This window comes from Myiozetetes cayanensis, unplaced genomic scaffold, assembly GCF_022539395.1.
Source record: "Myiozetetes cayanensis isolate MyiCay16 unplaced genomic scaffold, myiCay2020 scf24, whole genome shotgun sequence".
Lineage (NCBI taxonomy): Eukaryota > Metazoa > Chordata > Aves > Passeriformes > Tyrannidae > Myiozetetes > Myiozetetes cayanensis.
Genome location: NW_026087456.1, coordinates 6,752,191 through 6,775,267, shown reverse-complemented (window position 1 = coordinate 6,775,267; position 23,077 = coordinate 6,752,191). Strand labels below are relative to the sequence as shown.

The following is a 23,077-nucleotide window of genomic DNA, read 5'->3' as shown; positions in this document are numbered from 1 at the left end:
CCAGATTTTGATAACAGAAAGAACAGCAGACTTAGGGGGTGCATTATCTTATTTTTACAAGAGTGTAAAGGAACACAGACCCAGGGCTCTGTCAGTCCTCAGAACAGTGGTGCCTTCCAGCATCGCTGTGGTTTCACTGAAATTGAGTTTAGATGTGCTTTCCAATAGAAGCAGTTACAAACTGCTCCAGAGCCATCCCTGGCTGCAGCAGCTTGTTGGATTGTACCTGGAGATAATGGATTGACACTGTTACCGACTTGGCCAAGAGCTCAAGGTCATTCCCCCCTCCCGGTGCCGGTGATGTACAGCAGCGCTCGGCTCCGCTGATGGGCTCATCCTTCTCAGAGGCACTGACCAATGTGAGCAGCTGCCTGAGGGGCTGTTTGATCTTCCCACTGCTTTGCAGGCAACGCCACACTGCTCAGGGGGAAAAAAAAAAAGAACAGAAAAAGGAAAAAGCCCACTATTAGAAAAGACTTCTCAGCAAACGCAGCCGAGCCGTGCCTGACCTGCGTATCTTCGCTTGTTCCCCAAAGGCAGCACATGTAAGATATTTCCTGCCTTTCATGTTACTGACTGGAATGCATCATGAAGCCCAAATTTGCAACCTGCTGTCTGTTTTAGTCATTAGGCATGACTTTCTTTGTCTCCTGATGTGAGCTGCAGCCAACTGCTCACTGTTGTAATGCACAATTATTTCAGTATTCCTCCCCACTCCTAGATAAATAAAACAAAAAAAGCTAGCCAGGCCAAAAGCTGAAATTCAGTCATCAACCGAGGCTGCTGTGTCTTAAAGTATCTTATTCCCACATCAGCACATCCCACCCTGCTCTAGACCACCAAAACATTAGTCACAGCAGCCTCCACCTGTTATTCAGGGGCCAAAATTCAAAAGTTAATGAACAGCAATTAAAAGCAGGCACTAGATTTCAAAAGAGCTTATCTGACAACCTGAAAGGTGGAGTTCACTGGCTGCAGATCGGTGCTTCATTCACTCATCTGTCAGTAACATCAAGCATTGGGATCTTTATATTATTTTGTACAATAAGTTATTCAACTACTCTTTGCCAGCTGCTGTGTCTTGGAATACTATTCACAAAACAGTTACTTGCTATTTCAACTTCTGATCATCTTGACAATCAACTGAGGACAACTTAGAAGGACAATAAAATATACACAGCAGGTAAAATGCAGGTCTGCTGTGTTTTGATGCCCACAAGTGGCACACAAGTACTGGTTATGACTTCGCTCCACTAATATTATATATATGTATATTCAATATATGTGTTTAAAATGAAAGAAACTCATGGAATCCCTGACTTTATTATAAATAAGCCTTCTGTAGGAGAGAAAAGAACTAAAAAAGGTGCACATGACAAACTGATACCTGATTTGAAAACCCAGGTTTATGAGAGGGATCTCAGCCTGACACAAAGTGACCTGTGGGGCTGCTCTGCCACTCCAATAATGAAAGTTTATTCCACAGGAGCAAAGAACTTGATTTCCTGCTTATTTTTGCCCTTTGTCCTCTAAGTCTCCTTCCAGCGCCATAAGCTGGACCATCTGCTCTTCCCCTGCATGGGAATGTGTGGCTGGACCCTGCAGTGGTCAGCGTGGAGCTGGAGCCACGGGCTGGCCCAGCAGCTCCTGCCAAACCCCCCAGGTAACTGATGGTTTCTGATGGTGCTTCTGTCAGTGCAGCAACAACATGAATCCTTTCCTTCTGCCCAGCTCCCGGTGCTCCTGGACCTCAGAGGCAATTAGGGTGATTAAGTCTCACCTCAACTGGAATTGCTGAGCCCTTCCCAAGGTTATGGTTGGCTGGGTTAGGAGCAGCCCATCGCTCTCGCTCAGCATAAACCCCCAAACCCTCCCAACCAGCATGAACAATGTTGCATGAACAATTCAGCAGCTACTTTGTAAATGATGAAGTTGCTGTTTTCTTGCACAGCAATTTGGCATCAGTCACCACAAGCAAAGGGGAAGAGACCTAAAGGTCACCTCATCCGTTCATCTGCCAACACAGTTGTGTCATTAATCCACATCCCTCCTCTGAGTCCAAACTCAAGAGACAGGCTTTGATGGTTTTAATGGTTTGGAATACCAAGACAGAAAACTGATAGACTACCTCCCAGTTATCTAGTTTAGTTAAAAATGTTGGTCCTAAGGGAGGGAAAACATTGAATTTAGTTTTACAACAGCATGAGTTTCAGTCTTTCCCCTTTAGGAAAAGTTGCAGGATCCCAGACATGAGTCACCTCTTTGGAAGAAAAGGGTGGAATATTACAAACAGTTTTGCCCAGGGGCTTCACCAAGAGGTGGGAGGATTAATGGAAAGTGTCCAGTCATGCCATGCATCTGCCAGGCTCACTATTTCCAGCCTTGCCCATTTGTTTAGGAAGCTGTGAGTTCTGTTGGAGCAGGGATGCTCAGGTAGTTTCTACTATTGTGTTCCCAGTTGCAAATAACACTGTGCAGTCTGGTTCAGCTGTAGACCATGGGCTGATAGCCTAAATTATTACATTAGGAATTACTTTCCCTATAGCTCAAAGTAATTAATTGACTCTCATTACCTACTTTAGTTCTGGATTTTCTCATGAGTTTTAAACAGACCCTAAACATTTTGGGAAAGCTTTCACAGTGAGGATTATAAATGTCTCTAAAGCAAGAAGATCCTTGTTAGGAGGCATTTTCCTCTAGTTCAGTCTACTAAATATGTCTGAAAACAACCAACAGAACAGTAAGATCTTCTTGACTGACAAGCAGAAATTATTTACCTGCTTAATGGTTGATGGAAACTTGTGTTCCCAGCAGTCACAAGAGTTAGTTATAAAGCCTTGTATCAGGTTAATAAAACCCAAAGAAACCCCACATCCTCAAAACTTTAGACTATATGGCAAATCACTGTCATAGACAGAGATGTAAATACAAACCTATGTATTTTGAGGGAACTTGGAGCAATTTCCTAAATTACTCAGTGCCCACAGACCAAAGTCAGCTGGATAAAGGAAAACGTGCTCCTTGTTTTCATCATTGGAAGAAATATGACTGGGCTGAGGGGAAAACGAGACTGGCACATTAAATATCACTGTTAGGAAAACGATACCGGCCTGATTGCAACTCCCATGGGATTCAGTCAACTGCCTGCAACCATGAGATTGGCACTGCCTAAATTCCCAGCTTTGCAGAAGGATGAAGCTCGCTCCCTATTCATCTTTGCCACCATCTGAAGAACTAAGAGAGTGGCTGGCGATGAAGAGCCAATCAATCCTGTTTATTGTGACAAGCACGGCTGTTATAAAACAGACACTCTTAGAGCACAGGGTAACCTCCCCCACGCTTTTCCCTTCTTCCTTAAACACTTGCTGAACATTCAGCTCAGGTCCCCTGAGACACGTCTAGAGAAGTGCTGATCCCAGAAATAAATCCATTTCAGGGACATGCAGTACAAGTTGCCTGTAACATGCCATTTGCAGGTATGGATCTACATGTACTGCTGTGCTCACAGCTGAAGTCATGCAGTTATTCCTTAAGGAATGGCTTTGAAAAGTCTTCGGGAACACCCAGCTGTCTAGAAAAACAGCTAACAGATATTTACCTTTGATTTAGTCAACATTTGGTTCATCTGAATATTTGCTCTTTACGGTGGAATGGCTGAGGACAGGGAGCAATTAGGAAATTTCTGAACCAAGGGCAGCTTAAGCACAGTCAGTATGAAATGACTGTCAAAGATAACACTCAAAGTTTTCAAAGGGGTTAAGGAAAGAAGGAATGTGGGCTGAAAAAAATAGGAAGGCTTCAAACCAAGGAGTTTGAACTGACACACAAACTCTTGTCCTGGAAACAGTGAAGTCTCTAGGCAAGGCAATCAAAGAAAATGAGTCTCTAAATGTTAAAACCAAATTATTCTCCCTTGTGTGGAGAAAGAGAATCAGAGGCCTAGAGTAAATACTTGAGTCATCTGATCCACATGCTATAGCCACAACTCATTAGGTATCTGCTAATTACAGCTTTGAAAGATGCCATGGAGTGACACAAGGCAGCCTGAGATGCATTTAGTTAGTTTTACAACTGAGGAGCCTAAGAAACCCTTGGGTTCTTTCCTACAGTCAACAGCTCCAACAAAGAGCCTCTACATTAATTGCAACCACATCTTAGTCTATTTTTATATATGAGAAACACTACAATCCTTATAAAAGCCATAAAACAGCCATTATCATTCAGGGATGCTATTAATCAAGGCATTCTCCAGTGTTTCCCTTCTCAGCTTCCCTGCCTAGACTGCAGCCCAACAGCTCGCTGGTGTTCAAATAGAAGCAGTGTGGCCACGCGCAGCCCCTGCAGAGGGCTCAGCATTGTGATCCCAGTGCAGGAAACACTGAGCTGTGATCCCTCATGCAAAGGGGACACCCTCAAGCGTCTGCGGGCAATGCCAGCACTGGGAATGACAAAAAAGGATTGAAAATACCTACTTCATTCTCAAAGTACCCTTCCTATTGTTGCTTCTCTCCTCCACTCCTGGAAAATCAGTGCAACAAGCAGAATAGAAGGCTGAATTCTCTTTGCACTACCCCAAACAGGTTATTTCTGGGATCCTGGAATACTTAGACTGAAGATTAAGAAAAACTATCTAACATGAAGGGTAAGTGGTTGCCTAATGAAGCTGAATGGTTGTCATTATCAGAGATATTTAAGGACAGTTCAGACAATCCTCTGTTAGAACATTAGTGTAAATATTCTTCTTTGAGGCAGCAGCATGGATTAAATGATATCCTATGATCCTTTCTGGCTGCCTGACTCTACAACTCACCAGGCTACCCACCCTGCAGCTTAACAGTCTTCTGCATTATTTTTAAACTTGCAACCCCTGAAGAAGACCGAAATCTCAGTTACTTAGTAATAAAAAAGGAAAAATAAAACCCCCCAAAATAAATGGGATTGTTAGCTGAGAGAGAAGTAAAAAATGAGGCTGAAGACACAGATGATGAAAGAAGATACCAGAAGCACAGCAGTATAAATTAGGAGTTACAACAGTGATATAAATCCTGGGAGCAGGTTGGCAGAAACCTGACATTTTTCATTTCCCCACAAAGCCATTATGCACTTCTACTGAGCTAGAGAATTAGGACTAGTTCTGCCAGTTTGAGTCATGGCCAGTTTAAGGGAGTTGCAAAGCTGCCCTGTCTTTGGGTCCACGTTAGACACCTTCAGTCTCCAGCAGCTTATTTAGTGCTGCAGTAGAATGGCTTTGAAGCAGCACTCTGAAACATTTCTCAAGGTGTCTAGAAAAACAGTCCAGTGTTAGAGGATAACTCTGGAGTGACTTACCTTGTTTTTAACTCTGTGACAAATAAAACAGGAACTGCTTAGGTCAGACTAGGGCAGTGCTTAAACTCCTGGTTTGAGATGTGCTTCTGAGCCTTGTCACCAGCAGCCCAGGCCAGGGCACCAGTTACCAGAAACTCAGAGCCAAAAGGGACCCTGGTCAGTCCTTCCACCTGTCCAAAAGATCCAGCACACAGGAAGAGGATGGCTGAGCAGGGCCAGCCAGCAATAGCTTGGTTCTTCCATGTGGTTTTATGGGGCAGTTAACTTTTATTGCCTGGTAATTACTGAGGAAGGTTTAGACAAGCTGGCTCTCCAGCCCACATGGCAGCAGACTCGTGTGGGCACTCAGCTCACAAAAATCAGCTGCAACACTTCATGTTACAGAGGGAAAAGCCAGTCCATCAGCAAAGCCAAGTTCAAGAATACAGTTTAGCCATACTTTGGTACCACCAGGAAAGGACATACTAACTCTCAAGTTAAAATAATAATAATAATAATAAAACAACTTGCAAAAAGAAGCCAAAGTGACAAGGTATGGGCTGCAAAGACAAAAAGTACAAAATAGCACCACCACTGAAGCTAGTACAGCAAAGAGTGAAGAAGAGGAAAAAGAAGGCCTTAGAAAAGGAAAAGAAGAAGAAATACTGAACATACTCATTTTTCAAAGGAGAAGCAGCACAACACAGGGGTACAACTGCTGTTGTTTAAAGCATTGGGAATTATTCCCAAGGAAGTAATTTAATATTTCCTCCTTCTTTACTGTTCCCTACTATGGTACTATCTTCTTCAGTGTGTGTGAGCAGAACACATCCAGTACTTGTAAGATCAGTTCTTCTCTGCAGAGGCACTGAATGTTTTTGAAACCATGGTGACCTAATGCTAGTTAGCTGGTTTTGATCCTCTATACCTGTTTTAAACTTTACTTAAATCTTAAAGCTAAAAAGATATCAAACAATCCTAAACCATGTGATAAACATATGCCATAGTCATATAATTTCCAATCTCTTCTGTTCATTCTTTGCAATAAAAAGGAAAAAAATTACAGTTGATTTACTGTGCACTCAAACTTTGGGAGAATCCAGGAACATGTGGGATCAGTTTAGGTCAGGATCAAAACCCCATAATTTAGCTGAGAGCAGCTTCCAAACTAAGCTCATATTTTTTCAGACTATATTTATAGTGCAGTTACTATGTGCCAGTACATCATTAAATGTCCTAAAAACTAAACCCACCCTATTCTTTATGGGGAGGGTTTTTTCCCCTTAAGTCAGAAATACCCATTCCAGGATAATTCTGGACAGGGAGAGAAAGGACTGACTCGGATTTCCACCACTCCATTTGTGATACAAAGCTGTCTCTCGTGGGCTGCTCTGTGTGTCTGACACAGATAATGATGCAGTTCTCAAACATTCTGTTTTCTGTGCTGGGTGTTCAACCACACGGTTCTGTTTCAAAGCCTGATTATTTCCGATCCCGCCGCATTAAAGCTGCAAACCGAGAAGAGTGTTGTGCAGGAGACAAATTGGACAGGCATCAGAGGCCTTAGTTTAACACACTTACCAGAGGAGTGGTGTGTTTGATGAGTGTTCAGAGCTGAGAAGTTCTCCTTATCACCCAGAAGTTGGTGTGCGCAGGGAGAGGCCTGGGGAGAGCAGCGCTGCCTGCAAAAGCAGCCAGCTGGGTCGGTATCTCTCCCCAACAACAGTGGGACCTGCTGAGCTCAGGAAGCTGGGGAGGAACGAGTGAAGTCATGTCACAGACTAAATCAAGAGTCTCCAGCTGTTGCAACATCCACAGACTTATTCCAAACACAAAACATGAGCTGAAAATGAGCTATTTCAAAACTATTCTTCTCCCTCCACCACCCCTTTTACCACTTGAATGTGCAGAAGGTATAGTTTTGAATATTAGATGTTTTTCTAACAAGAAAATAACAGAGACGAAAATAAATACCCTGGGATTTAGGGAGCCAGTGCACACACAGTGGCAGGAAACACTGCCAGGTTACTATAAGCATTCATGAAATGGTCTCTAATGTCTGACTGGAAAGCACTGCAATGTTCAGTGGGACGGACTGAAAGGCAGCCAACATGGCAAACAGCTTGGGTGCTTCCACACCAATAATTACCTTTATCAAACTTTAACTACTGATGTCAAAACATCTTCAGCTTCCAGTCATGAAACGGGTAAAAGACATACAAGTTTGCTACTTCATAGTAACATATGTTCGGTCTCGGAGGTTAAACACTCATCTGTTTCTGAACTGTGTTAAAATTTAAAAAAACAAACCCACAAGCTTTTTTTCCCTGTCCATGCTGGTGAAACATGTCAGCCTGCATACAAATTATGGCTTTGCAGGACTTCTTATCTCTGCTATTTCTCATGACATAATGGCTCCAGTGTAAAACAGAGTTTTAAGCATGTATAACAAAACTGAGCCTTCAATCAACGTGGGTTTGTCGACAGGAGGTAAAAGGCCTGGACACACAGATAACATTTGGGCTGAAGAGAAGTTCAGATTGCTGTGACACAGACAGCAAAGAGACAGAAATCTTATTGCTTCCCAGAAACAAAGATAACTAAGGACTAGATTTTTAACTTCACTTTCAAACTCTGACTTCAGACCCATAAAAACAATTACAGTGTAAATTATTCTGTGAAGACAGACAAACCTGAAGTGAAGAACAATCCTCTCACCTGCTACTGATTAAAAGAAGGGGCTGTACAACCCCACCACACCCTTAGTGACTTCATGGCATCAGCAGGTACTTTTGTCAGTGTGGCTTTTCAACCTTAGCATTGAGAAACCCAGCAAATTAAATAAACTAAATCTGCCAGTGATCCCATAGCACCTTTTTTTTCTCTTTATTAAAGCAGTCGGAAAGGCAAAAAAAAAATCAAACCCAAACCCACAAATCCACCATTTCACTACAGAGCTATAATGTATTAAATCATATCTATGAGTCAACAACACCATGCTGCTGGGAAAAAATGGAAAACCGTCCTGGGAAAAATAAACAAGTGTCATCTGTAGAACACATGGTGTAACACTCCCACTTGGCTCGGTGGTGGGAAGCAGGCGGCTCAGCTGTGGGCACCACCATCCCAGGAGGATGTGGACACAACAGGAAAAACCTGGAGAACAGGAACAAGGACACTGAGGGGAAAGGAGGTTATTAGAACAGGCTGCAGGCTTAGGATTGTTTGTTGGAGGGGCAGAGCCCTCTCTGTAGTGGACTCTGGACACAGGGGGAGCAGTCCGAGGACGGGAAGAGTTCCCTCCACACCCCCAGGCCCTTGGACAGCATTAAGGTCACTGAGGAGCAGGAACGTCAGAGATAAGACCAAGACAAGCCCCCTGCTGTGATTTCCAGTGTACCAGGGATTATAAATTCGTGCAATACGATTTGGCTGCTTTCTGACAAGTCCCCCTGACCTTGCTGGCCGATGCGTTCCCTGGACATGCACACAAGTGTTTGCTCTAAGCTGCAAGAGTGCTCAGCACTTCCTTCTGGTGCCCACCTGGCCCTTGGTTTCCAGCTGCTCCACTTTGATCTCCCTCCCTTCTGTGTTTCCTGGGAATGCCTCATCAGTGGTCGATGTGGAAAATGGGCTGGGTTCCCTTGGCTGACTCACAAACACTTCACCAGCAGCAGGTAAAGAAACAGAAACAACCTGGGAGTTTCCAGGGTTTTCACAAAAGATGTGCTGAAAATCAAACAAACAATTCAGTTAAAATAAGTGGGAGAAACTGAAAGGACTTCCTTTGTGCTTACAAGCATAACAGTGCTATTTTTAAAGAATTATTTCTTCAGTTTAATTTTTTAAATAACAATGTTGCATTCAAACATTACTGTACAAAGTTAAAATGCTTCCAAGCATCAGTATTCACTTGAGGCACCACCATTCCCATCTGAAATTTGAGGGAAATAGAGGGAGTGGGTAGGGAGAGAAAGAAAAAAATCTTTTTTCAGTATTATGTGTTGATAAATCCAAAAATAAAAACATTTTCCAAGCAAATTTTCTACGTGCAAGTATCCCAGTTTCCCAGCAACTCTGTTGGTGATATAATGTTGACTTGGTGGGAAAGCAGCTCTGGACAAGAAACTAAGAGCTTTCTTGGAGTCTATTCATAACCCTGCATTTGCATTTGATAAATTGCTTCTTTGTTACAGCAACTCCCCTTTAACGTGATGATTGATTATTCTTGTTTTACACAAAAAATATTTGGTTTAAAATGCTAATCTTTCAGCATTTTCTGTACCATCAGGTCAAAAGTTCTGTCAAAATGTTCCAAAACTTCCAGGAAGTCGTTTAGGTATTTTCCTCAATTAAAAACCATTTTACATAGGCTAAGTTTCTCTATATTTTATATAAAACCAGCACTAATTTTTATAGCCTGGTTTTAATAGGTTGAAAACAAAATGTTTAATTATCTAGACCGTTATTTAAAGCCAAAAGAAAGTGAGTTATAACATTGTTGTAGCCATAGCAAGAAATAAAAAATTTTGTCTGGTGTTTTCAATTTATATTCCAAATATTTGTCAATTCCCAAAACTGCATTCACAATTCCTTGAAAGAAAGGCACAGGATCCAAGTTTCTCCTAATTTATGCAGTCGTAATTTTTTTTGACATAATGGAGTTATTCATTCAGCGTGAGCAGGACCACACTCTGAGCAAGCTGGACCTTAAAGATACATATTCCAACCAAGCTGATGCCAAGGGGAGTGCTTCCTTAGGACTCTTTAGCAGGAATTCATCCAGGCAGTCCCTCTGCCACAGCTTCATCAGCCTTTTTGGGACAGCAGTGCAAGACTCCTCCAGGTCATTCAGAGCTACCCCAGCAAGTGAGGTGAGCAGTCAGGCAGAGATTTAGTTTCTGCCACCACCCAAAAAAGAAGTTTTTATCATCACTGTACTTGTGGTGAGGGGCCCAACACAGCCCAGCCCTGAGGTATTTAATAAAGAGTGGCCTCCTGTCACCTCCTTTGCAGGCCCATCCAAGCAATGCCTTGGGAACTGGGCACACAGCAATGAGCATCCACCTGCAGCTTGAGGAACACCCAGCCCACACATGCTCCGCTCCTCTGCATCCTCTGCTACCTCAAATTCAGCTTTTCCCCAAGCACTCTGTAAAATTTTTCTCCACTTAACCTCAAATTGCCTTTCTCCCCTGCTCACAACTGGAGCTGAAATGAAAAAAATAAGCTTGGCTTGTCTTGGAGCGTCAAGAAATAAAACTAACTCTGAAACAACTGCAGAACAGCAGAAGCAGGTTTCAGTGGGACTTCTAATGTGCTGCGAATTACACTCGTGCTTAATTAAATTACCTTGCTGACTCAGAGCCTAAATTAATGGGAGATACACTCTTCAGTGCTTATTTGGCTTGGGTAATTAAAGAAAGTAACAAAATGAGGTTTTAGATCGAATGTAAATGAAAGTTTCAGTAATTAAGTATTTCTTTATTCCAGCACCTGGCATGGCTGTTTGGGATATAGCAAATGTAGGAATAGGTGAACAAATTTCTTCAGCTGCTTCCTCTGCTACAGAAACCAAATGGGGGAATTCTTAAGAACCAATCCTGCCTCATCCTGATCCATTTGTAAATATTTTCTTTCAAGCCAATAAAAGCTTTTTTAGTCTCCTTTGTACCCCCTGGTTCTGGGTTCCATTTGAAGCCAACAAGTGCGAGCTATTTACTTATTTACTTTAAGCCTGGAAAACCGGGAGAGACTTTGAAAAGGCTGGTTTCTTCTTGAGAAGGGGATGAAATTTCACACTGGTTCTTATTGAAACCAGTTCCCATATCCCAGGCCCTTCCTCTCACAACCTCATCTCTCCCCCACCCCCATAATTTGCCCATTTCTGCCTCAAATCTGGTATAATAAATCCTATTCCCTAAAGACAAGAACCCATTTCCGCTCCATCGCACGAGGGCAGCTCCAGCCGGGGCTGTGAAATGGCACCAGGGCAGTGGAGGATACGCTTTGGAGCACTGACTTGAATTAAACTGGCATTGAAACTAAAGCCCCCTGAACAGAGTTTCTTTTTGCAGCACTAATAAAATCTGTGTTCTTGGCAGCAGGGCCCAAAATCTGGCTGGTGCACTGAAAGCAGAAACCCTTCCCCTGGCTGGGGTCGCCCCTTTCCTTCCCCAGGCTGCCAAGAACCACAGGTCCCTGCTGGAGGGGAACACCCATCACAGCCTCTCCTGGTTTAAGGATACCAATTCATCTGTCTCTGTCCTCAGCTGATGGAAAAAAAAAATGTATCTGGACAGAAATGAGTGAATGGGGAAAAAAATGCTGGTACAGTCATGAATTTGTCAAGGTTTTTGTTTTGATGCATAAGCTTAAGTCTCCAAGAAACCTTTCTGCAAGTTAAGATGGAACTGCAAACGTGATAAACTAAGACTCTGTGCTTTGCTGGAATAACCAAAATCTATGGACCACACTCACTTCCACTGAAGGAGACTGAGTCAGTTCAGCAGCTTTCTATACCAAGTTGTTAATAATGTTTCTTTGTTGTCACCTGGATTTATCATCCACTGTATCCAAGTAATTCCGAAATCCATCTTTGTGCAACGGCATCTTGTACATTATTTCTAGTGAGACACCAGTGAGTCTCCCATAAAGACCAGCTCCGTAATGCAGCCTCTGCTCTCCCACAAGACACAAAGAGGAATGAAAACCCATTGAAAGGGAACCTCGAAACTCTACAGCAGCGAGTCACCCAAGGGAAAAGCACGTGATGATTTGAAGAGCCTCTCAAGTTTCCTGCAGCATGGCATCAGCCATCCTGCTGGGAGCTCCTTGTTCCCCCAGATGCCCCATTACTCACAGTGCTATATTGTTATGGTCTTCTACAAGCAGCACTGGCAATGTCAGTAAATAAACTATGGAAGCCCAAATTAGTTTCCCTTCAAGATCTAGGAGGGGAAACATTGCCACCGAGGGATCGTTGTCTGTTGTACCTTGCCTTTGCAAGGATTGCATTGGGAAAAGCACAGGTGTTGAAGAGAAAGTTAAAAACACAAAAAGAGGACCCCAGGGCTGTTTTATCTGGATTGCTATTCCTGGTATTGTGCTGTCAAGTCTCTCATCACTATCTGGAAACTTTCTAGAATTATTAGAGTGATATAACACCTTCTGCTAAACTTGAAATCTCTTCAGCCAGCAAACAACTCTGAAGGGCCATACCTGCCCTGTTGCTTCCTGGCCCAAGGAAAACTTTTCAATACCTGGCCTTTCAATCACACTGCCATCCCACGTGTCCACAGCCCTGTCCTGGATTAGCCCTTAGTGTCCCAAACTACCAAGAGAATGCACTCAGCGCCAGGATAAACCCCTTTGTTTAGGTAACATTACCAGGTTGGCAATCACCTTCCTAAATGACAAACATCTTGTCTTTTCCTTAAAGGAAACACAACTTTTGTGCTACCCACAGGAAAAGTGCACAATCTGTTACATCAATGGATTTTAATCCCAGACCTCTCGATCCTCAATACTGCTCTCCAAGAATACTAAACTTGAATACTTGCTATGAGTTTAACAAATTAACCTGGGTCACCGATCTGCCAAAGCCTTAATAAACCCCATTTATACACATTATAAAATTCTTTCAGAGTCTTGTGGAAAAAATTACTTTTCCGGGAGAAAAAAAAATAAAATTAAAAAAAAGAATCTGTAAAATCCAACCTTTTTGTGAATTGTACTTGCCAGCTGCACAAAAGCCCACCAAGGATATTACTCTAACCACAAAAGTCATGCTCTTGGAGATCAATCTCCTAGCAAAACTCAAATGAAAAATAAATCACTCCATCCCAAGTAGAAGTTGTAAATTTTGCTTTGAAAACCATTCCTCTGATTTGCCACGCTCATTTCTCTAAATAAGCTCCAGTCTGAATGCAGCTTTCTTGCAAGTCAAGGAGAAAAATGGCACAGTCACCCAGATAAACATTCCCCAAAGGCTCCCTTGTTGTGTGCAAGAGCATTAATAACGAGTTATCTCTACTGGAAGCATTTCAACATAACACACCCGAGTGTCTTACTTACTGGTGGGCTTTGATTTGCTTTGTGTTCTTGCTTTATTTTTATAGTCACACAACTCTCTGACTGTGTGGGTCAATCCCATGCAGGAAAAATAGAGAAATAATCTATTTCTCCAATGTTACAGCACATGCAGCACAGTGGAGGGTTAATTAACTCCCATCTCCCCCTACTTCCCTTGGAAAATGGTTATGCTTGCTAATAAACCTCACAGTTATGAGGCTTTTATGAACTTACACACCCTGCAGTAATTTCAAGTGCATGTGAGGTTTGCTCAGCTGTTTGAACACTTCTCACCTCAGTCACCCTTTCTGCCTGGGAACTCAGGCCCCAGCAAAGCTTGACATCACTGAAAAGTAACTGTGTGATTGAAAGGGAAGGGGATTCCTGCACATTCATTCCGTCCATGACTAATTGGAGGGTTTGGAGATATTTTCCCTTTACTACTAAATGGAGCTCTGCTGCCAGAGGCTGATAGCTGGGAAGCTGGGTGTTTGACATGCCCTGGATTTATTTTCTGATCTCCAGGTGAGCCATTTAAACCTCCAGGGATTTCATTTTACCATCAATGAAACAAGTAACAATCACCACCTACTACCTTGAGGTGCCTTCAAGGTTGCAGTGGAAATGCCATCTCAAGGCATGGCAAGTGCTGAACTGTGGGATCAAGTTCTTTTTCCCAGTTTCCTACATAAGTTCTTGCCCTTAGGAGAGCAGAGAATGCAGAGTATGTATCTCTACAAGAACCCACTCAACGATACAGGGTAAATAAAAGAAATCAGAAGGAAGCGGAACACACTGTTTCTCTCTCAACACCAGATTTCTGTGGCACAACACAAAACACTCTCAGAGAGCCTCTCTCAGGAACATCCCATCATCCAACTGGTTCCTAAGCTAATATCCATGAACAGTTTGCTCGTAGATGACTGACTCAACACACTGACAACTTTACTTCTGCTCGTTAAAATACTTATAAGATAAACAAACTACATGTAATATTTTCCAAAACACTGCAAATAAACACTGCACCAATTCCAGTAAGGACCTTGTAGAATAGTAAAAAAATAAAGAGGCTTGAATAAATATTTCTAAACAAAAAGAGAACGGATCCATACGACAGCTTCTCCATCTGCAAATTCCTGAGAAAACTGATGGAGATCATGGGTGCCCCAAGAACAAGTGAGAGCTGCAAGGCATCATCCTGTGATTTTTCTGACTCTGGGGAAAGCAGATGCCAGAAACATTCTGTACTGCAGCTAAAACTGGTAGGAAAAGAAAAGCCAAACTCCTTTCCTTGATTTTAATACATGAAATAATGACTGTTTTTCTTTCTGAAAGGAATTAAAGGAGGTTGAAAAAATAGAGGGAAGGATAAAATTTGCAATTTTTGATTTGGGAGATGTGCTTTCATGGTGGCCCATGACCTCAAAAAAAAAAAAAAAGGAGAGAAAAATAGCATTTTTACCAACAAAATGATTTCTTTCTTAACTATCCCACACTTTGGCAAAACATTTTAAGAGATCCTAAGTCATTGCAAACCCCAGTCACAGAAGGAGGCTTTGCACATCCATGTCCCAGTGCACACAAAAATCACACTGCACCCCTCAATATATTCTCAGAGTACTTGGCAACAATGCATTAAATATAACCGTGGCTGCATGTTGGCTCTTTTTTTCCTGTACTCAGAGGTGGAAGACTTATGAAGTGGTGTCTTTCATCTTCAGAAGTTTGTAGGAGGCTTTTTTATTAAATATACACATTGCAAGGTTTGCTGAGGGTAAAGTCAACAAACTGTGCCCAGCAGCTGGAACACGGAGCAGAGAAACCAGTTCCTGTTGGGGCCAAGTCTTACAGCTTCAGATTAGTCACCAGGAGAGCCCAGTGCTCAGACAGAGGAGCTTTGTTCTCATCCCAGAAAATCCCATCGCACCCTGGGAAGCTCCTACTCTCAGAGGCCTCATCACAGTGTTCTTACAGTTTGGTTTAGGGCTTCTTTTAGAGCTGGGAAATTCCCCATGACCTGCAGTGCTACTGTGCTCCTGTCTTAGTGCTGAACTGAGCTGTCTCCCACTGCTCACGAGGAGTCCAGGCTGTCATGATTTACTCAACTTTATTTACAGTGCACATCAGACAACAGTTTGTGTTGATAATGATCCCTATAAAAGCACATAAATGCACATAAAATAGATTAACTCCCCACACTAGGGGTTGCCTTGAACATTTCCTGACCTATACCTACACCTCTCTGGCCTGGTGAACAGCAAGTCAGCACAACATAGAGGGGTCTCCCTCAAGGACAGACAAGTCCTTATTTATATCCTGCAAAATTAACACCTTTGGAGAGAAAGGATACTACAAAGTTCACATATCTACTGCAGTTGGGTGACAAGGTGGTATTGCTGCCCCCAGCTCTGCAGACTGTCTGCTTTCTAACTGTTTTTCCATTAGAGCAAGAGTTTATCACATCAGTTTGAAACAGTACAGTGGGTGAAAATCATCCCTTTAATTAGGGCACAGAAAATTCATATCACACTATTTGAAAACTTCTGCCAGTGAGAAACAGCTTAATTTACTCCTCTCAAGTGTGACTAAAATTGGAGGATCTGACTTGAAAAACGGTTATGTATTTTTCGTGCTACACAAGCATGGCTGAATTTGCTTCATCTGACATAGAGAAACACAAGGATGGCAACATTCTCTTCTTCACATGGGAAAGATGTCATCCTCATGAACCAGACTAGCTCTGTGTCCTCAGCCCTGCAGATCTCCAGTCCTGATCAAACAGTAAACTTAAGCAAACCTGCCACCTTGGGAAGTAAGTCCATGAGGATAGTCCAGTCTCCTCCACACAAGATGTCTCTTCTCCAGCTCATTGCCTCATTTGAAGTCCAACCTGAACACCAGATGAAGGCTCAGCTTTCAGAGCCAGGAGGAAGCGATTAAAAGATATATCCAGTTCCTGAATGCTTCCAGGGGGAAAAAGGAAGCTCTGTAGCAATCCCTCACCTCTTTAAGAAGGGGGATGTAGGCTTTGCCCAATAATAAAAGTTTAAGGGCAGTTATTTTATGTGCTGTCAGAGTGATCCCCACATGGATCCTCTGCTGGATTGAAATTCAAGACATTTAGATGCACAACACTGACCTGCAAGGCACAGGTCGAAGTCATACTCGCTATCAGGTTTTTATAAGGGTTATGTAGCAGAGCAATGTACAGGATGCACACTTTTCAGACAGGCAGGGAAGTTTTGGAAACCAAAAGCTCCTTGTGACAGCAGATGGGATCAACTTACAACATTACAGACCTCACAGTCAGCAGGGCTTGTGTGTGCCCTAGAAGAGATTTCAAAGCAGATTTCAGTGGTTGCTACTGCACCAGCACAACACAAACGCACCAAAGCGGAGCTGGGTGTCCCCAGAACAGCATCCCTGGAGATCAGAGGATGCCAGGGAACGTGCTGCTCCTGCAGAATCCCAGCACAGGGCGTGCCAGGGACAGACAGTGTGTGGGAAGCAATGCCTGCAGCAAAGGGGCTTCCAACCAGAGCACCTTGGCTGGGCTGCAACAGGGTAATTTGGTACTTTCCCACACGGTCAGCCAGCTCTCCTGGCCAGCAGGAGAGGGATGCAGCAGAAACATCTTTCTTTCAAAGGATTACTCCTGGCTCTGGAGAGGTTTGTAATTTTTGGCAGCCTTGGGATGGGCTGTGCAAAGGGAAAAGGAACCTCTTTGCTCCCTCTCCCACACCGTGTCCATGCAAGGCCCAGCCTTAACGCAGCTCTTAATAAAAAAGCACAGATGTGCCCTGTAGGCACATAAAGACTAAGAGAAACAACAAAAAAGAGAAACAAGATGTTCCTGTGTGTTTCATAAAGCGGTATATAAGCATAATGCAACCTACTATCCTAGATAGAAAATGAAATATCTCAAAAAGTATTGAATCCTTGGTGGATTTTCTCAGTGGATCGGCATGAAGCTATTTAGCCCAGATGTTTCCATAACTCTGATGCATTAGGAGCTGCACAGCATTGTGGCCAAGTGCTAACATAGTGAACTGTAAAGTAAAACATGTAAAGATCCTGGCTTCCAGAGAGATTGGAAGTTTTCACTCTAACCACTCTGCTTCCTCATGCAGCTATATTTTCTTTACAATACGCACTTGTATTTTAAGGCACATTTCCCTCTCCCCCATCAAAACCTAATTCTCTGGAAGAAAACAACACGGGCCAACTCGAGATTGCCGTGGAGTCTGTCAGAAATGGAAATCTTGCCTCTGAGCAGCAAATCTCAGACTACAGGCAAGTGCAGGGCCAACAAGGCACAGCTGGGCACCACATGAGCAGGTGAAGAAGTGATGGTGAGATTTTTGATGACAACTTGGTGTCCAAAAGACAGAGTGTCTCACTGCGAGGCTCTGGTTTGCATCTGTAATGGATTTAGGGATTTGTAGAGGTAGTTTTAAAGATATCTAAGCAGGTGCAATGTGGATGTTGGAATGGCCTGACCAAGGGAAGAAGCAATAATGGGAATATGAAGCAGCACAAAGAAAAGTAACAGCATGTGCACAGAACAATACAAGACAAGGAGTGCAAAGAAACTTGTAGTCTCTATAGGAGAGTAATGCAATAGAATACCTTGCACTGAGAGTCCATTTGGAAAAATCTCTCACTATAATTAATTATTCAGAAGAGTTTAAAATATTTCAGAGATTATTTCTACATGATCTACCTGCCAGGATGAGATCTGAGAGTTTTGTGATTCTTTGAGACCTCGATAGTTCAAAAAGACAAAACACAACCCTAAGTTAATGAAAATGAACTACTGCAACAGCTCTGAACTTGCAGTCACAACTCTGTGTTCATGAATGCACTTGTAACACCACAGCCCCAGAGCCACAAGCTCAAGGGCTCAGCCAGGAGTTTTACTAAAAAAAAAAAAAAAAAAAAAGGGTTCTTTAATACCTCAAAATAGTGTCAAAAGAATAAGCCACACCATTTGTTCCCAAAAGGCATCTGTATTGATAATTTAGGGGAGAAAAAAAGGGAACCTGGCATGAGTTCAAAAGGGCACCACACAATCCAGACAAAACATTCCACCACAGTACAGACCAATCCTCAACAAAATCCAATCCCCCAGCTTTAAGCTACCCAAAACATCAAGAAAGGATCAAGAAAAGAGAAGAGGGAGCACGAAGAGAGAAGAAGGATAAAGAGAGACAGACCATATAGTTACCATGAGATCCCTGTGGCAGGCCAGCTCTCAGGTGTCCAGATGGCAGGGTCCGACCGTGTGGGGAGCACACGCCTTTGATTTATCTGCTCGGGGCCCTGGGGCCTCCCTCAGGCGGGGCCTCGGAGCCACTGGTCACTCTGGGGCTCCAGGAGCTGTGGGCACTGTCCCCACTGTCCCTGCCAGGCTGGGCGCTGAGGGGCTCCAGGAGCTGTGGGCACTGTCCCCACTGTCCCTGCCAGGCTGGGCGCTGAGGGGCTCCAGGAGCTGTGGGCACTGTCCCCACTGTCCCTGCCAGGCTGGGTGCTGAGGGGCTCCAGGAGCTGTGGGCACTGTCCCCACTGTCCCTGCCAGGCTGGGCGCTGAGGGGCTCCAGGAGCTGTGGGCACTGTCCCTGCCAGGCTGGGCGCTGAGGGGCTCCAGGAGCTGTGGGCACTGTCCCCACTGTCCCTGCCAGGCTGGGTGCTGAGGGGCTCCAGGAGCTGTGGGCACTGTCCCCACTGTCCCTGCCAGGCTGGGTGCTGAGGGGCTCCAGGAGCTGTGGGCACTGTCCCCACTGTCCCTGCCAGGCTGGGTGCTGAGGGGCTCCAGGAGCTGTGCCCTGAGGGAAGTTTTCCCAGCCGTTTGAGCGGCTCCGGGGTTTCCCTGTGTGGGCTGCAGGGGCGCCACGCGGCACACGAGGCCCCAGCCCATGGAGGGTTTTTGTTTCACTGCTACAAGAGAAACCTTTAGGGGCCAAATTTCCTATATATAGCGCTTGCCAACTGTTCTTTTTTTTCCTCTACCCCCCATGGCAACACAGTAACTTGTCATTCAACTCTCTTTCCCAACATAACCACTTTTAATTCGCATTACTGGCTGTTAGTTTTATTTAAAATATTATGAGACTTTCAATTAATGAGATTAAATGTATATCATTAAATGAGTCTGTAAAGCCATAGCACGTGGCAGAATTTTTTCTCCTACATTACAGAGCTTAATCCCAAACCTATTTATTGCTGGATAATTTAAACCTTTTTAAGTTGGATACAGTCCTTGATAGCTGTCGGACAAAAGCTGATGACATCTGTAACCGCTAGATAGCTCTCTGCTCTTTAACAACCAGAGTTATTATAATCTATTTAGGAAAAAAGTCAAACATTCACCATGTACTAGACTGTTCTACAATTAAAATCTAATTCTTGTATCATCCATATCATCCTTATCTATTTGCCAAAGGTTAAATGAAGCAACAATTATGTTACATTCCTTAAAATCATAGTAATTTGAAAAAGGAAAACACATGGGGTAGTGAAAGGAGGAGTCATCTTGAGATATACTCAAGCTACACAAATATTATCAAATAACCATTATTGTCATGTGAAAATAAGCATTCAAACCCCAACTCCCAGACCTGAATATTGAAACAATTATTTATCTTCTAACATGGTTTTTGAAAACTGTGACAAAAAATTCAGAATAAAAAAGTCCTAATAATCCAAATGCACATTTGCCTTGGGTTTAACTTACTTTCTTCTCTATCACTTCTCCTGTAGCAGCTTTAATGAAGAAATCCATAAATGACTGGCTTAGAAATAGAGAGGCTCCATTGGAAAGAATGCCAAAAACCTGGCCAGAGGCAGGACTTCCATTGGGAACTCAATATCCATGTGCACAAAACACAGGATAATCACTCCACCTGCAAAGGCTACGTGGGCAATTCTGTAGTAGTTCAAGTAGTTTCTATTCTTACAGTTTAACTGCAATGTGCTTTGGGGAATGGGACTGACTCAATTCCTGCAATTCAACCACTGATAACAAAGGCCATCAGTGGCACCTGAACGTTTCATTCAGAAATTCCATCCATCTTCATTAGTAAACAAAAGTGGTTTTTCTCCATTTCAAATACAATCCTAAATAGTGAAATAATGGCTCAAAAATTGCAATCATTACTCACTGGGATTCTGCAAACACTGGTGTCCCAATTCTCTTTTTCCACAGAACTACTAACAAGACCATTGTCTACCTCTATACAAATAACAGACAGTAAGGACCTCATCAGAAATGAGCACTTGTATTATTCCAGTTTCAACACTTCATTTTGCAGAATTACTCCCTTCCTGTGTAATTTGCAGTGATGTTTATCTGGCTTCCCAAATGGCTCAGTGTCCACTTTGCTTAACCAGCTTCAGTTTTTTCCAGAATTTAATTGTTCCAGCAAAATCTCTTCCCTGATATATAGCCCTGATATTTTCTGTGTGTTTCTATGTGAAACTGCATTTCTGAGTAAATACAGTGACAGAGACACAGCAAAGTGCCTGCAGAGGAGAAACAACAGCTCCAACAGCTGAGCTGAGAGAAGCTAATTCACTAATATTTCATAGAATGTGTCACCCAAAAGCACTGGAAAGAAATAAATCATCACAACTCAGACACTCTGCTATTGTTATGTTCATTCTCAGTATCAAGACCTTCAATATTCCCTCATATCAAAGTTATCAAAACTTAGTGTGCCTCAAACATATGAGGCCAACATTACCTGTGTGCTTTAAAGCTCCTGTGTTGTTGATCAGCAAGCCTTACACTGGCTAGTCCATAAATTACTGTACTTCTTTTTGCTCTTCAAACACAGCATATCTCTGGGTTTGATGCAGTGATTCCTGAAATAAAATTTATCTTGGTTGTAAGAGCAGAAATGTATTGCTGAGTTGCTGGAAAGTTTGTTCTATGATATCTTTTGCTTTGTTCACCAAATGAAAAAAAAAGGAAAAAAAAGAAGGATAGCAGTGATTTTATTATGAAGAAAAGGCTCCCCAGTGCACGGGAATGCTATTTATTACTGTGAAGAACTAGGGCCATGACAGCAACAATCACAGGCCCCTGGTTTCAGTGTCTGTGCAGAGGTTTAGGTACGGCTGGTCCTGTCTCAAGTGGGCTCAGCTCTGCTCCTGTTTTAATGATTCTGTGGTGGTACTTTAACATCTACCTTTTTTTGACAAGGGGAACTGCAGCACTGATATCTAGAGATAAGATCAGTGCCCATCAGGTGTGGTGGGGATATCTTCCCACCAACTATCGACCTGTTTTTGCCACTCAGAGGACTCGCAGTGCCACTTCCCCATTCAGCAAGGCAACACTAGCATTCATTATAAGCATTTACTCCAGCAACAGCCATCTTTGAGAGACTTCAAGGTCAATTTTTGATGGATTAGCTGCAATATTAGATCAGATGCAGAATGTTTAAAGTTTGAAAGTATTATTGCACTGTGGTCTTGCAATGCATTAGGAACACATTGTTGTAACAATTTCTCCCAAATTCCATTAGGGATGTGGGTTATAAAATATTTCTAATTACAAGTGGGCCTATGCATGTAGCCAGCTCTCTCTTCCTCTCAGACACACCAGCAGAGAAGGCTGATGTGATACAGCCTCTACCCATGACAAATCCATGCCTGTCACAGAGGTTTCTTACAGTGATGGATGGACTTAAGACAACAATGCAGCCAAAGACCAAGTTATGATTTTTCAGATCTGATATGTCTTCATTTCCTCTTTCTTACTCCTGCCCCCTCAGGGATTCAGCAGATCCAGTAGGAGATTGCTCACCTGGAATACAAAACCCAGGGCCTCCACCTACAAACTCTATTTATTGATGTCACTTCTGTGAAAGCTCTGGGCGTGGTTGCTTACATTCCACCCCCACCACTAATCCTTTCTTCATATCCTTACTCTATCCTAGCTACTGTGTCACTCCTTTTCCCAGCTGCCTTTCTTTCTTCTCCCCTTTGCAAACATGCCTGAAACAATAACCAGTGGAAGGAAACCATCCCCACTGAGCAATGTTTGAATGCCAGTACCTCAGTTATTGTCAACACAATAGCCTTTAGCACACTCAGAATTACACAACTGAAAGCTGCCAGTCAGCTTTTAAAGGAGTAAATGATCTAGAGTTAACAACAGCAAGGAAACAAAAGGAAAAATGCAGAACAAGCTACTGTTTGTTGCTTTATAGTGCTTAAAGGAACTTTTTTTTTTTTTTATGTAAACAGCAGTGGCACAAAACATCTCTGTTGTAGTGCCAGAGGTATAAAGAATTCCGTGCCCTGTCTACAAAACCAGGCATTACCTCATCATTAAATAAAGTTGTCCTTAACTGTGGGGTCAAACAAAAATTTAGTTCTTCAGTTCCTTGTGTGGACCCAGGGAGCAAAGGTGTAAAAAGAGACCAAGCTCCTTTCCATTAAGCAACAAGTGCTGTCTGTGGTTAAGGAGATGACACTGAACAACTGGTACAAAAAGACTGCAAATCACCAAAATCAGGGGAGGTCACAGCTGTGCAGCATCCTGACAAAACCAGTCTTTTTCAAGCATAAGTAGTTCCAAGCACATGAAAGCAAACCATGCCATACCTGTTTTACTCTTCAGGAAAACTTTTGTTTAAAACCATTATGGACTCTTGTGGATCCCTTGTAAGAGCTTCCTAAGGGGAGGTCC

General features: G+C 43.0%; 1 long non-coding RNA gene across 2 annotated transcripts in view; it reads right to left on the bottom strand.

Annotated features, from left to right (window-relative positions):
• LOC126642708 (uncharacterized) overlaps positions 1 to 23,077 on the bottom strand; it is a 70,465-nt gene that overhangs the window by 15,618 nt on the left and 31,770 nt on the right. For both annotated transcript variants that reach the window (XR_007629507.1, XR_007629508.1), the window contains exons 5-7: positions 8,851 to 9,036; positions 6,889 to 7,056; positions 254 to 417 (exon numbers count right to left, since the gene is read on the bottom strand). This is a non-coding gene — a long non-coding RNA (uncharacterized LOC126642708). The remainder of the gene's footprint in view (positions 1 to 253; positions 418 to 6,888; positions 7,057 to 8,850; positions 9,037 to 23,077) is intronic.